A 17,215-nucleotide genomic window follows, 5' to 3' on the forward strand; every position below is an offset into this window, starting at 1 on the left:
GGCTTCTGTAGCTTGACTGAGTTGAGAGTGCAGATGTAACGCCAGTATTTGTAGCACTGTGACCCCAATTTACGCTGGTCTGGGTCCTACTTTTCACCGGGGTCCCCTTCTCTGCAGTAGGGTAATCTTGTGGCACCCTCTTGAGTCAGGATTCCCAATGCCTCTCTCTCCCCGTTTCCTCTGCTCCCTTGGCGACTGATCACACTAGGGCCTCCGACTCCCCGTATTATTCATGCGTGTAATGTCCCTTTGGAAGTAGAATTGAGTCTCCTGTTTTGTGACCCCTGCCGATTTTTCTCCCGTGCCGGCTTTTCAAATGCCACCAGCTCTCAGTCTCTGTCCCGCAGATCCGTGAAGGGCACGCAAGTGGGGGGTGGGTGAAGGGCGGCCGCCTCCAGTGGTGCCGCATACTAGGCCTCGGCCAGGGTCTCGATTTTGAACCAGCCGGCCAGGTCCGTCCACCCCGCACCCCCGCTCTGCACTCACCGTGCCTCTGATTTTCAGGTGATTTCCGAAGGGTCTGACGCACAAGTTACTACTTGTGTAACAATATATCTGTAAGAGACATTAGTTAGTGATAGATTCCTTACCGTAGAATATCCCCAGGCGTCAGACTGGATCCGGAATTTTTTTGCGTAGCAGTACCCATGCGCGTCGGTAGGCGTCGTCCGCGGCTCCGCGTCCGGCGTCGTGGGAGCCGTGATGATGTCGTCGGAGTACTTAGACGCCGCCTCCGCGTGCAGACGTCAGTTCTTATACACAGCTTTTCCGCGCCAGAAACGCAGAGCCATGATAAAAACCAACACTGGTGCCATGAAACTAGGGCCCTGAAAGGGGATGACCTTAACCCTAGACATCGGTTCGCAGAACAGGGAGGATGGGTGGGTCGGTAAGGAATCTATCACTAACTAATGTCTCTTACAGATAGATCGTTACACAAGTAGTAACTTGTGCATCTGAAAGAGACACGTTAGTGATAGATTCCTTACCTTAGAATAGATACCCCAGGAGGACGGAACGGCCAAAGAAGCCATCCCTCCGTACTTGGCTGTCCAGGCAGTAGTGTCTTGCGAACGTGTGCAGCGAGGCCCACGTAGCTGCCTGACAAATGTCCTGCAAGGGGACTCCTCGGCCCAGGGCAGTAGTTGTAGCCGTGGCCCGAGTGGAATGGGCCTTCAGCCAAACAGGAGGTTCCTTTTTAGCCAAGGAGTAGCATACCTGGATGCACAACACGATCCACCGAGAGATGGTCCGTTTGTGCACCGCCCGTCCCTTCTTAGCACCCACGTAACCAACAAAAAGTTGGTCATCCATCCACCCGGAACTGGCGTGTGCGATCCAGATAGAATGAGAGCGCACATTTTGGGTCCAGACGGAGGAGCCTCTCTTCCTCTTTCGAGGGATGCGGAGGCGGAAAGAAGGTGGGCAAGGTGATGGGCTGCCCGATGTGGAAGGCTGTGACTACCTTGGGTAGGAAAGAGGGTCTTGTCCGCAACACAATCTTGTACGGATGGACAGAAAGGAATGGAGGTTTGGAAGAAAGAGCCTGGAGCTCACTCACTCTCCTGGCAGAGGTGATGGCAACCAGGAAAGCAGTCTTCAGTGTAAGAAGGCGGAGAGGACAGTTATGAAGTGGCTCAAAGGGAGCGCACATCAGATAAGTAAGTACAAGGTTCAAGTCCCACTGGGGCATCACGAATGGAACAAGAGGGAACATGTGTGTGATGCCCTTCAAAAACCTATTTACAATTGGGGACTTGAACAAAGATGGCTGATCAGGTAGCCTTAAGAAGGCGGAAAGGGCAGAAAGGTAGCCCTTGATAGTGCCCAGAGCAGAGCCCTGCTGGGCAAGAGAAAGAAGGAAGAGGAGAACCTCAGAAAGGGGGGCAGAGAGCCTTTGCTGTGCACCATGCCACAAATCTGTCCCACCTGCAGGCGTATACCGACTTTGTGAAGGGACGCCTGCCTGCCAGAATGACATTACAGACTTCAGGAGGCAAGTCAAATGGCCTCAACTGTCGCCGCTCAATCTCCAAGCAAGGAGGTGGAGACTGGACAGGTTCGGGTGGAGGACCGTCCCCTGCTGCTGCGACAGAAGGTCCTCCTGAAGAGGCAGACTAATCGGGGGATCGACAGACATGCTGAGTAGCTCTGGATACCCATATCTTCGTGCCCAGTCCGGAGCCACAAGGATAACCTGGACCCGGTCGCGCCTGATCTTCTTCAGCTCTCTGGGCAGAAGTGGTACAGGCGGAAAGGCGTACAATAGACCGCAACTCCACTAGCGACGAAAAGCGTCTCCGAGCGAGTGCCGCCTTGGAAATTCCAACACGCAGAACTGATGGCATTGCGCGTTCTCTTTTGTGGCGAATAGATCTAACCAAGGCTCTCCCCACTGCTGAAAGAGGCCTTGCGTCACGTCCGAGTTCAGACGCCATCCGTGATCCATCATGCACCGACGGCTGAGTTCGTCCGCCCTGGCGTTGAGGGAACCTGCCAGTTGCTGAACCACCAGGGTCACGCCCTGATGTTCCAGCCACTGCCAGAGGCGCAGAGCCTCCTGGCATAGGGTCCACGGCCCCACCCCACCCTGTTTGTTGAAGTACCACATGGCGGTGGTGTTGTCCGTGAATACCTGCACCACACTCCCCCGGACAGAGGGGAGGAATGCCTTCAGTGCAAGCCGGATCGCCCGCAGCTCCAGAAGGTTGATGTGGTGCTGGGACTTCGCCGGAGACCAGAGGCCTCTGATCTCCACCTCTCCCATGTGGCCCCCCCCAGCCCTGGAGGGACGCGTCTGTCACAACTACGTGCTCCGGTAGGGGTAGGGAGAGGGATCTGCCGCTGACCCAATCGCGGTCCTTGAGCCAACACTGCAACTGTCTTGCAGTGCCCTCCGAGATCAAGACATGGTCGGACAAGTTGCCCTGATGCTGGGCCCACTGAAACTTCAGGTCCCACTGCAGAGCCGGCATTCGCCACCGGGTGTGATGCAACAGAAGGATGCAGGAGGCCATCAGCCCCAGAAGCCGCAGCGTCAACCTGACCGAGACTCGGGATAAAGCTGAAAGATCGGAATCGGAGCCTGAATATCCCGAACCTGCTGTTTGGGAGGATAAACCCGAAACTGCGCCGGGTCTAGAACCGCTCCGATGAAGAGGAGCTTCTGAGAGGGACACAGGTGTGACTTCGGCACATTGATGGAGAACCCCAGCAGGTGCAGGAGGTCGGCCGTGGTCTGGAGGTGGCTGACGACTGTCTGGGGCGAGCCCGCCTTCAACAACCAGTCGTCGAGGTAGGGGAAGACTGAAACCCCTAACCTGCGCAGATGAGCTGCGACCACCGGCATCACTTTCGTGAACACCCGTGGGGCGCTGGTAAGGCCGAAGGGGAGCACGGTAAACTGAAAGTGCTCGTGGCCTACCGTGAACTACAGGTAACGCAGGTAGGCCGGCAGGACGGGGATGTGAAAATAAGCGTCCTGCAAGTCCAACGCTACCATCCAGTCTCCAGGGTATAGGGCAGCTAAGACCTGAGCCAATGTCAGCATCTTGAACTTCTCCTTCCGGAGGAAGCCGTTGACGTTTCGTAGGTCCAAGATAGGGCGTAGGCCCCCTTTGCCCTTCTTGGGTACCAGGAAGTAGTGGGAGTAACAACCACACCCTACTTCTGGCCCAGGAACGCGCTCGATGGCCCCCTTGGCCAAGAGGGCCGTAACTTCCTCTTGTAGAAGTTTCAAGTGATCCCCCGACACACGGCGGCATGGCTGGAGAGGACGCCTCGAAGGGGAGGGAGTAGCCCCTTCGGACGATTTGCAGCACCCACCTGTCCAAAGTGACAGTGCGCCAGTGGTGGTGGTGATGGCGAACCCTGCCCCCCACTGGCATCACATGGGCCTGAAAGCACGGACTAGGAGGGTTTTGTGGCGGATGCTGCAGGGGTAGGTGCGGACTGGCCTCACCATTGTCCCCGACCGCCGCCACGGCGGTTTCCACGTCCGCCACCGCGCTGGGTGGTAGTCAGCGGCCCGTGGCTGGCAGAACGTGTGGGGGCGCCCCCTCCTTGGCCACGAAAGGAGCGAAAGGCAGCCGTTTGCTGGCGCGGGGCCGAGAGGCCCAAGGACTTGGCCGTAGCCCTGGAGTCCTTAAAACGCTCAAGCGCATGGTCTGCCTTGTCGCCGATGAGGCGACGGCCATCGAACGGCATGTCCATAAGAGTGTTTTGGACATCAGCCGAGAAGTTGGCAGATCTCAACCAGGCATGGCGACGAATCGCCACCGTCGTTGCCATCGCTCTGCCCAGTGAGTCAGTAGTGTCCAGCCCACACCGGATGGAATAACGCGCCGCATCTCGACCCTCCACAAGGGCTTGGCCGAGTTTAGCCCGGACCTCCACCGGGCATTCTGGCAGCACGTCCACGACCGTATCCCACAGAGTGTGAGTAGCGGCCCAAGAGGCATGCGGTATTGACTGACCGCAATCCTAAACTCAGGGAGGAGAATACTCTTTCCGTATTGCTCGCACCTCTTGGATTCCCGGTCGGGGGGAGCCGACGGGAATGCGGTCTGGGAATTAGAGGCCTGGATGACCAGGCTCTCGGGAGTGGGGTGGGTAGACAGAAAGCAAGGGTCGCCCGGAGCCGGGCGGTGGCACCTGGCCACGTTCCTATCCACAGGCTGACCTGTGGCGGGCTTGGACCAAGTGCCCAGAAGAACATCTGATAGGGCCTCATTAAACGGCGAGCATGCCTGCGGTTTAAGGACCTCAGTGAGGTTAGTCCTCACGGCGGCGACAGGGAGCTCAAGGCCCAAGGCCTTAGCTGCCATCAGCACCACGCTATAGGCAGTCCCCTCCTCCGTAGCCACGCTAGGAGGGGAGACAAAGCCAGTGTCAGGCGAAGTGTCCAGACCACTGGCATCCCCAAGCTCTCCTCTCCAGTCCGTAGGATACTGACACTCGTGTGCCAGAGGGTCTTCAAAGCCCTCCCAGACCCCCTCGTCACCCATCGCCTGGTACTCAAGACTCAAAGGATGGGGCCGGGTCATAGAAATAGAAATCTCCCATCGGCGTCGAGAGCGGCGCCGCTCCGACGCCGGACCCGAACCGAGGGCAGGACCAGGGACGGCGTTGCTGACTGCCAGAGCTCGAGTCGCTTGCGGGACCGCTCCCGCCTAGCCTTAAACGTCAGGGCTCGACAGTCGGAACAGGACTGGTCGTCGAGGCAACTAGGCAATGAAGACACCGGCGATGGGGGTCGGTAACAGACATCAGTCGGCGCAGGGTTTGAACCCGGGCATCCCTACCGGCACCGTCGGAGTCGTACAGACTTAGAAGCAGATCAAAAAAGATCGAAAAAGTTTAGTAAAAAATAGACCAAGGGTACCACTTTTTCCGAATCAGCGCTTGCTGGCGCGGAAAAAAGAACAGACGTCAGCACGCGGAGGCGGCGTCTAAGTACTCCGACGCGGAACCGCGGACGACGCCTACCGACGCGCATGGGTACTGCTACGCAAAAAATTTCCGGATCCAGTCTGACGCCTGGGGATATTCTAAGGTAAGGAATCTATCAGTAACGTGCCTCTTTCAGATTTCACCCTTTGATGTGAGAGGAAGGCGATCGCTCCGGCCCGGCGCTCTGGATCTCGTTGAGTCTACCAGCCGCGCCTCTTCTCTGGGGCTCAATCCGAGGAGCCCAGTGCCGGCGCCATCTTATGCCTTCCACCGGCTGCCCGTCTGGGTATCAAGCTGTTTTCCGACCCCTCCGGTTTCTTTCATACCACCAACGAAGCCGCAGGAGGTGCAGGCACTCTTCCAACCTGGATTCCAGGTTGATCGCTCGATTTATACAGGATTATTAGCAGATTTTGCAGTGAGGGCTGAGGAGCCTCTCAAGGGAGCCGCCATTCGTCTCGGCTGCTAGCCAAGCTCAGTGGGAACAAATATAGTACCGAAAGTAAGTGAGAGCCTCTAGGGGAGGAGGGTGGATCGCATGTGAAACTTTGAAAGATATCAATACGAGAGAACTACAGTTACAGGTAAGTAAATTATTTTCTTCTCCAGTATTGGATCTTTAATAGATTCACATACTTGAAACAGAATAGTCCGCAGTAACATGAATACTTAATATCATACCATTATATTGCACACATAGCAAAATAGTTGCAAAATCAATAAATTACATTAATAATATAACCATAGAGGGTGGCAGGATAGAAAATAAAACAAATGCAAAGACGCTCACCTTACTGAAACCGAAGCCGCAACATCGCATGTCCCACTGTTGTGTCAGCTTTATCCGTAGCATCCAGGCAATAATGCCTGGTGGACCATGTGGCTGCTCTGCAGATTTGCTGTATTGTAACCCCAGCGAATAATGCAGTGGACGTAAAAACAGCTCTTGTTGAGTGAGCCTTCACTAGCAGATAATGGCCATCCTGCAGCGTTATGACAAACCTGAATGGCTGTTGCAATCCATCTCGCAATGGAAGTTTTAGAGACTGGAAGTCCTTTATTCATATTGCCATAAGCAATTAACAATTGATCAGATTTCTGAAATTGTTTTGTTCTGTGTAAATAGAATTTAATGCACCCTTTACAACCAAAGTATGTAAGGATTTCTAGGCCGTAGAGAGTGGATTTGGAAAAAATTCTCATAATAGGCTTGTTGAGATTAAAGACTTTTGGTCTAAATTTAGGGTTAGTCCTTAATATTACCTTGCCATTTTTGTATTACATGAAAGGTTGTCTAAAAATGAATGCTTGCAACTCGCTCGTAACAGAGCAGTCTTCCATATAGGAATTTCAGTTGTGCTTTGTGGATAGGGTCGATCTGGCTTTTCATTATCTGACTCAGTACCACATTCAAATGCCAGTATGAAGGAGGTTGTTTCACTTGTGGAAAAGATCAAAAAACTTTGAGGCACTGTTTAACTAATCTTGCCGACCATAGGGACACTGAGTTCCTCGATCTCCTTTGCTGCCAGTTGTACTTTTATTGAGGAATGTGCAAGGCCAGTCCTGGCTAAATGAAGAAGATAAGGCAGAATCTGTACTGGTGTCGCAAGTAATGGACACCACATACAGAAAGGTTTCCACTTAAATTGGTATGATTTGTCGGTGGATTCTGCTCACGCTTTAGACAGAATTACTCTACACTCATCAGGTATATTGAATTCGCCGAGCTCACTGCTGTTAGCATCGAGGCCGACAAGTGACAAGAAGTCAACTTGGGATGCAGTACTTGCCCCTTGTTCATGGATATGAGCTTTTTAGTCGCTACTAGAGGAATGTGATGTTGCTCTGAGAGAAGAAGTAGTTCAGTGTACCAGAACTGCCTTGGCCATTTCGGAGCAATGAGGCTCAATCTGCATGGTTCTCTCTTCATTTTCCTTAGAACCTTCGGTATTAGGGGAATTGGGGGAAAAGAGTAAGCAAATATTTTCGACCACAAGATCAAAAAGTTATTTCCCCAGGATTCTCTCAGGGGATGCCAGTGCCAGCTTGGTTAATATTGGCATTTCTTGTTGGTCTGTGTTGCAAAAGGCTTGAGCTTTGGAGTGCAGCACTGAAGGAAGATTCCCTTTAGAATTGTAGAATCGAGCTCCAGCTTGTGGCAATCTGTTGTCAATCTGCTCAATGTGTCCGCTAGCACACTGGATCCTCTTGGTGCATCTTCTGCTCTCAGTGTTATCTTGTGCTGTAAGGCCCAATTGCAGATTGTTTGTGCCTGATGAGATCGAGCCACAGTTTTTGTCTCTCCCAGTTTAAGTAACACATGCTGGTGGTATTGTCTGTATGGATAAGAACTGACAAGCCTGCACTCCTGGGAAGCAAAGAACTTCGTCCCAGAGCTATGGCTTTCAATTCTTGGATATTGATGTGCAATGCTTTGTTGATAGGGAAAGGTAATTGCTTTATTTGTACTTCGCTTCATTGGCAGCACTGAGCAGAGCGTGCAGCGCTAATTTTAAAATATTACCGTTTTTTCTATTTTTGTTGTTTTAATTTATTTGACCCTGTTTTTATCATCACCCTCATAGCGCCCACACACTTGCACTCTAATTTGTGCCCCCCACCGCTTTTTGAGCGGATTTAATCGGTTATTTACCGGCTCTTCGTGGCGTCCTCCGCCATCTTGGGTGGGACTGGGACCTTCTCTGCGTTATTCGCCTGAGCGCTCTAGTGCTCAGAGCAGGTCAGCCTCTACTTAATCCTCACCCCTCCCGCGCAGCGGTGACGCGCAGCGGTAGCGCCTGACTCGCGCCTGAGTCGAGCCAGAGTCAGACCCGTCTGCGCCCGTCCGCGCCCGTCCGCGCTAAGGACGCGCGGGGCGTCGCGGGTCTCTCCTGGCATTTCCCTCTGAGTGGTAGGATGATCGTTTATTCCAGTGCCTCGCTTCGGGCAATTGGGGACTCTCTCCCACGGTGTTCCCTTACACCGTGTCACCCGATGTGTGGCCCATATCAGTGTGCCTGTAAGAGGTGGTCGTTGGACCTACCAGTAGGTATTCGTGACTCTGACACCCCCTTCGCTCTACGAGCACACCCTGGTGTGCCTTCGGCGAGTAGAGGTTTGGTGCATGGTCTACGAATCCTAAATCTTAATACCATATCTCTGGTAAAACACCACCTGTCCATCGCAGACTTAATCTTGGATGAGCTGCCAGACCTGTTTGCCATTACTGAAACCTGGCTTCAGGACACTGATGATGCCATAGTCAATCTAGCCTGTCCTCCTGGCTATTCATGTTTCACATGTAATCGCCGGACTAGAGGTGGAGGCATCGCCTTAGTTATCAAATCCACTTTCGCATGCACCTGGACGACTCTGCAGATTGCTGGATGCGAAAGCGCGTTGTTCAAGATCATCATCAACCCCCAGTTCTCGCTGTCAGGGATGGTCGTTTATCGCCCCCCAGGCAGTGATGTTGCTTTTAGGGGCGCCTTTCCGGAGGCAGTGAGCACGCTGGCTAGTGGTTGCGCTAACTTTTCGATCTTAGGGGATCTCAACCTCCATTTCGACAGGCTGGAGACCTTGGCCATCAGTGGTTTTCCGGCTGACTTGGAGGCCCTGCAGTTGTCCCAACTGATCTCCCAACCTACACATTCGGCTGGTCACACTTTGGATCCGTTTTTTACGAACTTAACGGATGTCCAAATTGCGGCAGTTTCTCCTGTGGCATGGACTGACCACTTCTTGGTGTCCGTCTGGCTGCCCCTTCCTGTTACCCCTACTATTCCACCTTCTAAGTGGATTCCTCGGCGCCACTGGCACAAGCTTAGGCTAGAGGACCTTCATCACATCATGGCTGACGAGCCCCTAGGCCCCCTGCTTAATGCTACCTCGGGCTATGACCCGTTTTGTAACTGGATTACCAAGGCGCTTGACGCCCTGGTACCTATCATCTCCAGTAAATCCAGTTGTCGGCAGGCCAGCCCGTGGTACGATAGTGCTCTTCGCGCCTTGAAGGCTTCCTGTAGACGGGCAGAAAGGGAGTGGCGCAAGACGTATGACGCCGTCAAAAAAACTGCATATTTGGCTTCTGTTAAGCTCTACCACCGAGCCATATGCAGAACCCGGGCGGCGTTCTATGCGGCAGAATTCCGTAGCAGCCTCAATCCCTCCAAGACCATCTTCAAAACTATAAAAGATCTGATGGCAAAGAGAGTTGCCCCGCAGGTGGATAGTTCCATTACCCACTGTGAAACTTTAGCCGCTTTTTTCGTGGACAAAGTTAAGAACATCTACCAGTCGTTTCCAAGTGTGACACTACCTGTGACCTCCACGAGGGCTTCCAGTAGTTGTCCGTCGCTGCACTCTCTCCCCATTCTCTCCGACGAGGAATTTGCCAAGTGGGCACAGCGAGTCAAATCCGGCTCGCCGGCTGACCCGCTAAGATCTGCCCTTTTCAGGGATGTTGCTTTCCAGGGGCGCACGATAGTGTGCTCACTGATTAATCTCTCCCTGACCTCGGGCGTTGTTCCCGCCAAGTGGAAGCAAGCGGTGGTTTCCCCGATCCTAAAAAACCCATCTCTGGATCCCTCAAAACCAGAAAACTACCGCCCTATCCCTTTGCTTCCCTGGCCGGCCAAAGTTATGGAGGCCCATGTAAATCTGCCCCTTGCGGAGCATATGACCCGATACAATGTCCTCGATCCCATGCAGAATGGGTTCCGTGCTGGTCACAGCACGGAGACGGCCCTTCTGGCAATGGTTGAACATCTGCGGATTGTGTTGGATGCAGGTCAAACGGCAGCGCTTATTCTATTAGATCTTAGCGCTGCCTTTGACACCGTGTCCCATCGCATCCTCCTACACCGTTTAGAGGACATTGGCATCTGTGGTTCGGCTCTGCAATGGTTCCGCTCCTTCCTCAGTGATCGTTCCTTCTGCGTTGCCACCCCTCCTTTCCAGTCCAAGTACCATTCTTTGGACCTGGGGGTTCCCCAGGGCTCCTCGCTGAGTCCCACGCTCTTCAATCTGTACGTGCAGCCGCTGGCTGAGGTCGCCAGGCAGTGGGGCCTAACCATGGTCTCTTATGCCGACGACACTCAGCTAGCGGTCATGATCAGCGGGGATGCCGAGCAGGATGCCCCCAGGTTCCGAAACGGGCTGAGAGAGGTGGCCAGCTGGATGAACAACAACTGTCTCCAGCTGAACGCGAAAAAAACGGAGGTGATAATCGTTGGTAGAGATGCGGACCGTTGGGGGGACAGTTGGTGGCCACCTGAGCTAGGGCCGGCACCTACACCAGTCTTGGAACTTAGGAATTTGGGAGTGTGGCTTGACCACACATTAAGCTTTGTGACCCATACCAAGAGAGTGGCGGCAGGCTGTTTTGGTGTCCTCCGCGGGTTAAGACCGGTGCTTAAATTTTTTGACGCCCCGACAAGACAGCTGGTCATCCAAGCGATGATTATTTCCCGGTTGGACTATGCTAGTTCTCTCCTTTTAGGAGCAAACCAAGCTGAGATTCTCCGTCTACAACGGGTACAGAATGCAGCGGCGAGGGCGGTGGTCGGCTTGCCTCGGACCTGTCCCTCCTCTAATACTCTTCGGTCCTTGCACTGGCTTCCGATCAAAAACAGAATCCATTTTAAGGCTCTTAGCCTGGTCTTTAAAATTCTACAAAAGACGGCACCAGAGATACTTAACAAACTGGTCTCTCCTTATGTTCCAACCCGCCCACTCAGATCTCTTGGCCAATCCCTATTGGTCGCCCCACGTTTTAGACTCAGCCGGATGGGCGGACGCTCCTTTCGAGTGAGAGCCGCGACTCTCTGGAACGCGCTTCCCTTAGAAATCCGACTCTTAGATGATCTACTAACATTTCGTAGGGCCCTGTAAACTTTTTTGTTTTAACTTTTGTTTCAATTCTCCGGTGTCCTCTTCGTTTCTGGTTTTAGTGTTGTGTTATGTCCACCTTTCCCTGCGCCAGGACGCTCCTTCGCTGGAGCATCTGTGCGCATTAAAAATTTAAATAACATAACATAACAAATAACATAACATAGTCGTCCATTACCCACTGACTGATAGCTTCTGAAGATGAGCACCCAATCCCTCCAGGGATGCAGCCGTGGTAATGACCAGTTCTGTTTCTTGAGACAAAAACGTCAACCCTTGACAAATGTTGGCTGATACTCTCCACCTTTGTATAGCTTTTATCATTGGTGGGGGTTATCCAAATGACATCGTCGAATGAATCCAGTACCTGCAGCCACTGCTTGTCTAGCTGCTCCTGTAGAGGATGCATATGAAGTCGCAGTAATCAAAAATAGAATGGACACTAGTTTCTACAAAACCTTTGGTTTGTATTTCGAAAACCCTCATAGACAACCTGATTTTCTATGGTGCGGTATATCTTTTTATCCGCCTCATCAGGGGTCGTGGCGTATTCATAGGGTAATCGATTAACGTGCTGGGTGCCAAGCCTCACCCGAGGCTACCTCCGGTACAGGTAGAAGTGTCCAGAAATAGTGAACAAGGAGGTAAAGAAAAGGATAAAAGTAGTGGCTAGTACAAAAATGTGTGAATTTATTAAGAGATAAGTTCTAGACACTATAGATAAAATTATATCGATATGAAGGTAATCAAGTAACTGGATTACCGCATGTCTTTAGGAAAAAAAATTCGAAATTTTTTCCTAAAGACATGCGGTAATCCAGTTACATGAATACGCCACGACCCCTGATGAGGCGGATAAAAAGATATACCGCACCATAGAAAATCAGGTTGTCTATGAGGGTTTTCGAAATACAAACCAAAGGTTTTGTAGAAACTAGTGTCCATTCTATTTTTGATTACTGCGTATCTGTCCAGGGGAACCGAATGGACTCAGAATCCTCTTCCCTCCACCTTGATATTAGATGCATATGAAGTCTGCAGTTTGGAATTCGAGGTATGCAGGCGGAGCACCTTCCTAAAAATGAGATGTACAGTCGGACAGAAGTGGATGTTCTTTTGCAGAGTTTTTGGGCCAGCTCTTTGATTTTGTCTTGCCGTTCTGGAGAGACAAAGGCCTTGTCTGACTGGGTGTTTAAGACTGCTCCCAGAAACATTAATGATGTTGTTGGTTCAAGAGTTGATTTCTGTAGGTTTGGTTTGGGACCCAAACGTTTGAATAACGACAGGCATTGGCTTGATGGAAGCCGGAGGTTTTATGAGCCAATCGTCTAAGTACAGAAAAACCTGCACTCCGTTTAGCGTCAGACGTGCTGCCACTGGTGCCATGCACTTGGTGAATATCCTTGGAGCTGAACGTAGTCCAAAGGGAAGCACTTTGAACTGAAAGTGTGTGCTGGCTACCTGAAAACGCGGAAACCTCGGGTCGCTGCAATGAATCGGGACATGAAAGTATCCGTCTTGAAGGTCCAATGCTGTCATGTAGTCCCCATGGTTGAGAAGGTTTAAGATATCCTGCAGGGTACCATTCATAATGACTTTTTTCAGGTATTTCTTTAATTTTCCAAGAACTAAAACTGGGCGCCAGTTCCCTGACATTTTCCTGATCAGGAAGACACAGGAATAGAAGCCTGTACCCCGCTGAAGCTTTGGAACCTTCTCTATCGCCCCTTTTTGCAACATGATAGCAACTTCCTTCAATAGTTGTTTCAGATTGGGCGTAAACAATCTTTTTGGAGGCGCATTCGGGGGTCTATTGACGAATTCCAGGGTATGTACTTGATGTATGATGTCGAGGACCCACTTGTCTGTTATAATGGCCCACTGGTGGGTGTAATGAGAAATGAGTCTTCCTAATTGTGTAGAATTGGGGAAGGTAGCCGGCAGTAAAGAAAGATCATTGCTTTCTGTTGACATCTCGCCCGATGGTGGCCTGCTTTCCTCTGGGTGGTTGTTTGTAAGCTGCTGCCTGTACTGTTGCCCATATTGTGGTCTATATTGCCCTTGATAAGGTTGGTATTGTTGTCTATAGCTCTGGATTCCTCCTCTAAAGGAATAAGCATTTTTCCCTCTAGCGTCTCAAAAGGGTTGCTTTCGAAACTGTAATGTTCCTAAGGCCTTTGCGGCATCATAATCAGCCTTAAATAGATTGTAGCGCTTCATCTATAGGTTTTCAGAATAATGCTTCTCTGTCATAAGGCATGTCCAGGATTTTCATCTGAACCTCCGGTCTTAATGTTGTCGCTTTCAACAAACAGTGTCTGCGGAAGACAGCTGCGCCAGCAAGGTGATTTAATCCTGTAGAAGCTATATCGACAGCACAGTATCATCTCTGAAGAGGCTCTCCCTCCCTCCAGGAGAAACTTTCCGGCATCCGGCTTAGCATCCTCTAGTAGATCGATGAACTGTGCCATGTCCAACCACATTTGCCTGTTGAATTGTCCTAAAAATTGCCAGAGAATTTGCTGCTCTGAGTCATGCAGCTATGCTAGAGAAACATTTGCCAATCGTGTCTAGTCTACGCCCTTCCCTATCTGGTGGTGTTGTAATGGGGGTAGCAGGGGTCCTAGATCGTCTCCGAGCTGCCTAGCTGATGACCGAATACGGTCTCAGTTGTCCAGCGAGGTATGCAGGGCCATCATCTGGTGCCTTGTACTTTTTATCCAACCTGAGCATAACAGCTGTGACTGTGGCCGGGCTCTTCATTATACAGACCCCTTCTTGCCAAATAAAATCTATAATAGGAATGGCTCTTACCGAATTTTTATTTGGTTTCTTAAAATCATAAAGAAAGCAGTCTGTCTGCTTGGTTGAAAAAAGCAATTGGAAGTGTTTCGAAGCCCTTTCCATGATATTATGGAAACCTCCAACATCATTCGGAGGGGAATCCACCAAAGGAGCTCTCTTGCTGGCGTGGTTTTTGGAGGGTTTCTTGAGTGGGGCGAGGGTGTTGGTGCAGTCGTCGATCCACTGTCCGAAGTTGCGGGCTGCGGTGTCTGGGTTGGTGGGGTCGGTGGGCGGGTTTTGGGCGAGGGTGGTGATCAGCTGGTCTTCGGTGACTTTGCTCCAGCAGCGGCTCGGTAGCTGTTGGGTGCAGTGGTGTGTGGTTGGTTTATTGAAGGTGAAATGGATCCAGCGGTGATCGGTCCAGTGGAGTTCGTTGGTGTGGTCGAAGGTGACATGGGTACCTGTGGAGAAGACGGGGTCCAGCGTGTGTCCAGCAGCGTGGGTGGGTGCGGTGACGAGTTGTCTGAGGCCGAGGTTGTCGATCAGGGTGGTGGAGTTGGCGTCGTTCTCGAGGTGGAAATTCAGGTCCTCGAGGATGTAGTCCGTGGAGACGAGTGCGTGGGTGCTGGCGAGGTCAGCGATGGAGTCGCTGAATTGCCTCATCGTCTCAAGTCTACAGCAAACCGGAGATCGTGATGCAAAAGACTGGCCCGCAACTCTCAAGCTAGAAGTACCCCTCTGGAGGAATCGCTGAAAGGTCGTGAGGAGGCAATTGCAGCGTCAACTACTCTTAGAGACCGCACCCCCTTTTTACGTTGGAATCCTCTGAGAATACTATTCATTTTGACTCAGAACAGTATAGCCTGTTTTGCACTGTGACTCCTCAGAAAGTAGATGATTTTCTAGGATAAAAGGAATGCCCTCCCTTTTGTAAATGAAAGAGCCTGCTGGGAGCTGATCAGATAAATTACATTGATAACTGGTATTTGGTATAATAGCCAATATTGGCGCACATGTCCCTTCCCAGCTCTGTCAATGTATGTTGTTAATTGTATCTAGACCGGGCCAAGGGGGCTCTAACGTTGCACATCACTATGCATGGCATAGGAAGCACGCGCCAACATGCAAAAGCAACTTGTAATTTTCTCAGTTTTCACATTGTTGTGATCCTAGTTTGGTACAGGGCAGTTTTAGCGCTGGACCTAGTATTTCAGGTTAATTGAGGGGTTTTTAAGGGAACTGGCTCGCTTCACACATCACAAGATCTCTTATCAGCCCGGAGGCCCCGATTTATCATGCGCAGCGTTCACAAACACAAGACCACATGTTGGGTACCTATAGTATAATTTCCTGGAATGTGCGGGGACTTGGATCCATACATAAACGTCATAGAATACATGCACATCTCAAGAGGCGCAGAGCCCAGATAGTGTTTCTGCACCTCACTGAATCAGAGATTGGTAAAGTGTGCAAGAAATGGAAAGGCCATTTCTTCTCCACATCATACTCTATTCGCAAGCGGGCAACCATATGGGTAAGGAATGGAGTCCCGTTTGTAGCATTAGAGACGCAAGCTGATTTACTGGGTAGATACAAACTGGTGCGGGGAGCGCTGGATGGTACGCATGGTTGCTGGGCAGCCTTTTTGCCCCAAACTTTGAATAAGATCAATATCTTGCAGGTCTCAATGTGGTGCTAGGATGGGGATTACAATGCGGTCAGGGACACTATTACGGATCGCTCACATCCACCGATTCCAGGGGCAGGATCCATTAAGCAAGTGGAGGCACTGTGTAGATGGTCGGATGGGTGGGCAAGGAGTCTTAAAAACCCAAGCAATAGGGAATACTCGTTCTTCTCCCCAACACACCAGCTCCACACGAGAATAGATAGGATACTTTGCTCCATTACCCTTGCTACGCAAGTTATCCACACTACTTACCTGGGGAAGACTTTCTCCGATCACATCCCCCTAGAGCTCACGCTTGGATGGGGCAGGATTCCCACCCGGTACCCACTTGGAGACGGTGGCCACAGATGCTGTGGAGGACTCAGTTTTCCGGAATACACTGCCAGTAGGCATCACAAACTACTTTGCAGAAAATGCAGATACAGCCTCCACACGACAGGTAGAGTGGGATGCTTTTAAAACGGCCATAAGGGGCGTGGCCATCAGCACCACTGCAGGGGGGCGACAGGAGTTACACAATAACCTCAAAATAGTGGAGTACCATGAATACAATAGAGCAGGAAGCGGCAAAGGATCACACCAAAGCAAAAGCATTGCAAGAGGCGTGCATTAAATATGGTGAAATACTGGAGAGCCTTAGAGTAATGGATTACAAAGCGTACACTCAGATAAAACACACAGAGGCTCATAAGTCTAGTGCGCTACTAGCGAGTATTATACGTGATGACCCTCCTGCTGCCACAATACATGAAATAGCCACATTAGAAGGGAACACAGTGCACACCCAGCAGGAAATAAATGAAGCATTTTATGAGTACTATGAATCGCTCTACCAAGCCCCAGCATGACAGATAGACAAATCTACGGACACCTTTTTAGACGACCTACCATTCCCCCAGCTAGATGACACCGCCAGGGATGAACCGTCAGGCCCCATTACCAGAGCTGAAATCAGAGAGGCTATTTGGGTGTTACCGCACAAAAAGGCGCCTGGTCTAGATGGCCGGTCTATAGAATTCTTCAACACCTTTTCAGCACGTTTCTCAATATCAGAAGACTTGATTACGTCATGGGGTCACGCAGATTACAGGCTGCATCACGTTAGAACTTAGACAGGCCTTTGACACCTTGCAGTTGGATTACATGGTCAGATCACTGGGGAAGTTTGGTATACCGCCAGAATATCGGAAATGGGTACAACTGCTTCACACAGGATACACGGCGCAGGCCCGCACCAGGAATCACATATAATGTACATACCCAGTGGGCAGAGGTACCCGTCAGGGATGCCCGCTGTCACCCCTGCTATTTGTGCTTGCGCTGGAGCCTCTGGCCATCAAGCTGCGGGCAGAGGCAGAGCAAATAGGGATCAGACTGGGGAATGTCACGCATGTGCTA

At 51.2% G+C, this 17,215-nt stretch overlaps 1 protein-coding gene across 3 annotated transcripts in view; it reads right to left on the minus strand.

Annotated features, from left to right (window-relative positions):
* The window catches only part of WDR26 (WD repeat domain 26), a 716,351-nt gene that overhangs the window by 54,947 nt on the left and 644,189 nt on the right, over positions 1–17,215 (minus strand). The window lies entirely within an intron of this gene.

The sequence above is a fragment of the Lissotriton helveticus genome, chromosome 6 (assembly GCF_964261635.1).
Source record: "Lissotriton helveticus chromosome 6, aLisHel1.1, whole genome shotgun sequence".
NCBI classification, from domain to species: Eukaryota; Metazoa; Chordata; class Amphibia; order Caudata; family Salamandridae; genus Lissotriton; species Lissotriton helveticus.